This window comes from Bactrocera neohumeralis, unplaced genomic scaffold (assembly GCF_024586455.1).
Source record: "Bactrocera neohumeralis isolate Rockhampton unplaced genomic scaffold, APGP_CSIRO_Bneo_wtdbg2-racon-allhic-juicebox.fasta_v2 cluster10, whole genome shotgun sequence".
Classification (NCBI taxonomy): Eukaryota; Metazoa; Arthropoda; class Insecta; order Diptera; family Tephritidae; genus Bactrocera; species Bactrocera neohumeralis.
In genome coordinates, this window is record NW_026089623.1 from 19,524,240 (window position 1) to 19,530,193 (window position 5,954).

Genomic DNA, 5,954 nt, shown 5'->3' on the forward strand with positions numbered 1-5,954 from the left:
CTCTACTCGTCACCCTGATCACTTAGGTATATATAACCCTATATCTGACTCTTTTAGTTTTAGGACTTACAATCAACCGTTATGTGAACAAAACTATAATACTCTCCTTAGCAACTTTGTTGCGAGAGTATAAATACAAAAGCATGAGCGCAGCGCAGCCCTACTAACAAGGCCGTAGGCATGCCTGCTTCAGCTTTGTAGACCCTGCGAGTTCAGCTCCTACCAACAAACAAGGCAACGGTGAGAAGGATGAGTCATCGCAGCGACCAACTGAGCAGCACCATAAGCAGAGCTTACAAAAAGCAAAAGCAGAAGAGAACGGCAGTGAACAACGGCCAGCAGCAAACGTGATCACACCAACAACTAAGCAGGTACCAGCAAGTACGGAGGGAGCGAAGAACAACATAAAGCAAGGTGAGAATGTACCAATAAAAAAGGCCAGTCTGTACAAACTGGCATTGACCGCTACATCAACATAAAAATGAAATTAAGTCCTTCAAAGTCAGCGGTCAATCCCAAGAAATTTCAAGGCGGTGCACCAATAAAGAATAAACTGGAAGTTGTAAATGACAATAGGTTTGCCTTACTAAGCAATGGATCAGGCGACGATGCGAAGGGTACCACCACAATATAGATGAAACAAAAATTCAGTCCTACACTGAAAAAAGTTTTATGGACATAGTTAAATTTTTGTCAAATAAAAACAAAAATTATTATTCGTATCAACTGAAGAGCTCTAAGGGCCTAGTTGTTGTAATCTAGGGTATAGAGTCCGCCGTAGACTTTAGTGAAGTCAAAGAAGCATTGGAAGAATGTGGTTTTGGAATTAAGACAGTTGTAAATATATTTAATAGAAATAAAGTACCACAGCCGATGTTTAAAATTGAATTGTTGCCGAATTCGAATCAACTTAAAAAAAATGAGACCCATCCAATATATAATTTGAAATATTTGCTGTATCGTAGAGTAACTGTTGAAGAACCACATAAAAGAAACGGCCTGGTACAATATACTAACTGCCAAGAATATGGGCATACTAAATCATACTGCACTCTACGCAGTGTTTGAGTGGTATGTGGTGATTTACATCCGACTTCCAAATGCATCCTTAAGAAAGAAGAATTAAATAAAAAAATGCAGCAATGGCGGAGGAAATCATACTGCTAACTACAGAGGTTGCCCTGTATATAAAGATTTGAAATCGAAGTTGTCACAGGGCATTCAAGCACGTCGTAACCAAATGTTACAAACACCCCGTAATGAAATTATAGCAAGGTCAGAAAAAAGTACAAATCCTATTACTTCTAACAATAATAATATGCAAGGAAGCTGTGCAAATGTGGTGAAAGGCAACACTGTGCTTATGCAACTGCCGCAAAATCCTCCAAATGGAGGTATTGAAACTATGATTATAAATCTTACACAGTGTATGACACAATTTATGTCTACTATGCAAAACATGATCCAAGATTTAATAAAATCACAAAATCAAATGCTGCAAAATTTATTAAGTAAAAAATGAGCTTACTAAATATCTGTATATGGAATGCTAACGGTGTTAACCAACATAAATTAGAGATTATCAGATTTCTGTCTGAAAAGAATATAGATGTAATGCTTATTTCAGAAACTTATCTAACAAATAAAAATAATTTCAATATACCGGGATTTAGACTTTATGTTACAAATCATCCGGATGGTAAAGCGCATGGTGGCACGGCAGTGTTGATTAGAAATCGTTTAAACCACTATGCTCTAGAATCTCATGCTACACCACAGTGACAAGCTACAACAATATCACTAAAAAATCGAGGTTGTGACTTAAACCTTACGGCTACATACTGTCCACCTCGGTTTAAAATTACAGAAATCGAATTTAAAGGCTTTTTTGGAACACTAGGTCAAAGATTTCTAGCAGGTGGAGATTACAACGCAAAACACACGTTCTGGGGCTCACGTCCCATTAATCCGAAAGGACGACAGCTGTATCAAACTGTTATAAATAGGCACAATAACCTTGAAATAATATCTCCTGGTAAGTCGACGTATTGGCCTAGTGATCGTAAAAAAATACCAGATTTAATTAATTTTGCTGTAATCAAAAATATAAATAAATCGCTTATAACAGCTGATACATGTACTGATCTATCTTCTGATCACTCTCCTGTACTAATAAAGTTATGTGAACAACCCATATTCGTTAATCCAAAATAACAAAATAAAAACAGGAAGAGATATTAACGAAAGTATAAGAGAAGTCAATGATATAATAACCAGCGCAGCTGTCTTAGCAACACCAAACAAAAGCTTTCATCCGCTTGGTCTCAGAAAAATCTCTAATAAAGAAATAGAGATGCTTGTAAATGAAAAAAAGGCGTGCAAAACGGGAATGGCAGATAAATCGCTCCCCCTCCACTCAGCTTCAATTGAAAGCTGTTGTACGTAAATTAAAAAAAGCGCTCAAACGTGAGGAAGAATTGAACACCGAAATGTATATAAAGAAGCTGTGCCCAAATTCAAACAAGCAAAATTCCCTTTGGAAAGCCCAAAAGTCCATGAAGCCACCAACTAACTCCAACATGCCTATACGAGACTTGGGTGGAAATTGGGCTCGAAGTGACGAGGAAAAGGCTAATTGCTTTGCAAATCACCTAGAAAAGGTATTTCAACCCAATTTGCCAAAGAACAACTTTAAGCTGCCAATCTTACCCAACACAGCTAAAGAGTCACTCGAGTCGAGTCTCTTATGACTTCACCTTCTGAAATCATTGGTATCATCAAAGAACTTAATCCAAAAAAGTCGCCGGGACATGATAAAATTTCCCCAGTAATGCTAATTGAGTTACCAATTATTGCTGTAGAGGTGCTCTCTTTGCTCTTTAATGCAATTCTTAGTTTCGGATACTATCCAATTTCATGGAAAAAGTCGCAGATTATCTTGATAGATAAACCTGGGAAAGGCTTAACACAGCCGTCTTCATACAGACCAATCAGTCTTCTACCCTGTATTTCAAAAGTATTTGAAAAAGTATTACTATCAAAGATGTCTCCTTTCCTCCACGTAAATAACACAATACCAATGCATCAATTCGGATTTCGTGCGAAATATGGCACAATAGAGCAAGTAAATAGAATTTCTAATGAGATAAGGAAAGCATTTGAGCGCAGGGAGTACTGTTCAGCAATATTTCTAGATGTAGCTCAGGCGTTTGATAAGGTGTGGCACGAAGGTCTTTTATATAAGATTAAAAAAATTCTACCTTTAAAATTGTATAAAGCCTTGGAATCTTACTTAAAAAATAGAAAATTTATGGTAAAAGTTTTAGGCCCAACACTTGAATAAAATGAGATGCGTTTGGTTCGGATTTAAAAATGTACTCAGCTCTGGTTGCCCAGAGCTCCTTTATTTATAAAATTCCTTATCCTAATTCATGTATGCACCACATGCAGAGTGCATACACATATCTTAATACTAATCTACTGTACATACGGAAGTATGTACATATATCTTAAGCATAAATGTTCCTATCGGCATACATACGTTTTTCTTATCCTTTAATAGTTTAGCAGGCTTATCTTCGCCAGCGTTGAGGCAGTACAAAGTAAATACATAAACAAACGCATAGAAATACATACATACATTTATATGCAATACGTATGCACTCAACAATTAACAAACAAAGATATTTACTTACGATAACATATTGACCTAAGATATGCATTTAGGCAATTGAATACAAATGTGCATATGCACTTGAAAACAACCCCATACCATGTAGCATTGCAATGGGTATTTGTACATACATATTTATATTTAGGACTATGTTTTTATATTTTAGCGATAATGCATATAAATATTTGAAATATGATATCTGTTTCTACACAGATTTACAAAAATATCTCATTTACAATTGTAGCCGTTAAGAACTGTTCAGAAACCTGAACATACTGCCCACGTTGAAGTGTTTACACTTCAAAATAATTCAAGTAATTATAAATCTTGGGCATATTAATTACATTTTTCTCTACAAGATTTGCGGATCGAACTCGTAATAATTTTTCTAACATATATCCAATTTTTATTGTATACAATTTAAGTTTTTAATATTAATAATTAATTTCGTAAGATATATCTTCCTAGCGGAAATGAGTGCCTTTGTGCCTTGCTGAATTACAGATGCGTTGTAGGACTAGTGTTACGATGACTGCACCAACAATTAATAGAATTAGGTTGTCAGTATTCATGCCGTAATGCACCATATGATGCCATTTTAAGTCCAAGTGTTTCGAATTTAATCACGGGACTTTTCAGGTCGTATGCCCAATTCCTCCAAGTGTAAACTGGTGATCTCTTCATCGAGTATTTTCGGCAACATATGCAAATCTACATATGTTGTATTTGTCAGCCTTGATCCACAATTCGATTTGTGCTACCACTTCATTTCTTAACGAGTTGAACATCTGAAGCTGGGATGACCGTGCGCGAGGCCCAAATTTACCAGACGTCCTTCGGTAAACAAAATAATATGATTACCATTGGATAGTGTATAACGATAGACTTGGGGTTTGATACTAATTTTCTCTTTGACGTTGCATTCAAAAATGCGACGTCGATTTCACAATCGAAATTACCAATATTGCAAACGATCGTATCGTCGGGCATGTGTTCAAAATGTGCGCCAGTAATAACGTCCTTGCAAACGGTTGTTGTTATGAAGATAATAGCTCCTTTGTATGCTTGCTCCGTGGTGGTTATTTCATAGCCGCTTGCAAGGCAATTATATAATCTTTTTCGGTGACAATAACGATTCCGCCGAAACAACGCAGAGGTTATACACAACTTTTGCCAATATCACATAACCAGCAACACAGCACACTTTGCCAGCAATCATCAAATCGGTGGGCTGTTTTATACCATCAATTAACTACTCGCGACAACCATAAGATTATAGAATGTACTCTTGGCTACCGAGTCGTTGATGTTGATGGCTGGCGCACCGAGACGTCTCTCCTTCACCAATTTATATAAATTGTGCACATCGGTTGTAGTTTCTTCGTTCAAATCCTTGACGCCCTTCGGGTATTGTGGGCACTTTTCATGCACTGAGTTGGTCAATTTACCACCATTATCGAGAACAGTAAGGTCAGTTCAATACTCCATAAGTATTCTTTATTCATCATCCTTTGAAGGGTAACACTGACCTAGTCTTCCTTTTCATCCTCCTCCCCGTGAACGCGATGATGTCGTGAAGCTGTTCAATAAGTATTTGTTGTGCAGCTGCTGAATCATTGAGTTCACTTGTTGAGTATTTTAAATATTTCAGTGAATTTGCTATTTGCTGCCTTTCAACCAAATATTGAACTAGATCGATGTGGACAATTCTATCCGACGGCACTCTTTTCAAAAAATACTCCAGAAATATTTTTTTCAAATATATTATATCTAAACATTTAAAACATAGTAAAACTATAAGTAAATTTAACAAAATAAATATAAGGTTATTCTTTTTCTTCTTTTTTAGCTCGAGTCGACCGCATCTCTTTTTATTAATTATTTGAATATTTTTTCTTCAGTAGGAAAAGGGTAAACAATGTGCATCGCTCTTTACGATGTGCCATGGCTTATCCTTACGTCCACATTTGCAATCTTGGCATAAAATGACGTTTTCAATTCGTCCTCTCTTCCACTGCAATGGTGGAATATTTTGTTCTTTAAAAAATACAAATGTACCACTTTCAATATTTTCAAAAGAAACTTTGCATTTATTTCTTTTTCGTGGTTTATTATTTTTAAATTTTCTATCTTGTGAAGAAGAATCTCCTAAGTTTATATTTTTCTTTTCAAATGGAAAAGCTGCAGTAAATTTACTATCTGCATTAAATTTTAAATTATTACGAAAGCATTTCTCGTACTTTGTTTCTTTTTTAGTTTTATTAAAATATCTTTCAAGGGA

At 35.8% G+C, this 5,954-nt stretch overlaps 1 pseudogene; it reads right to left on the minus strand.

The window, feature by feature from the left end:
* Nucleotides 1-4,252: 4,252 nt before the first annotated feature.
* Nucleotides 4,253-5,149, minus strand: LOC126765572 (adenosylhomocysteinase-like; annotated as a pseudogene).
* Between the last annotated feature and the right edge of the window lie 805 nt (nt 5,150-5,954).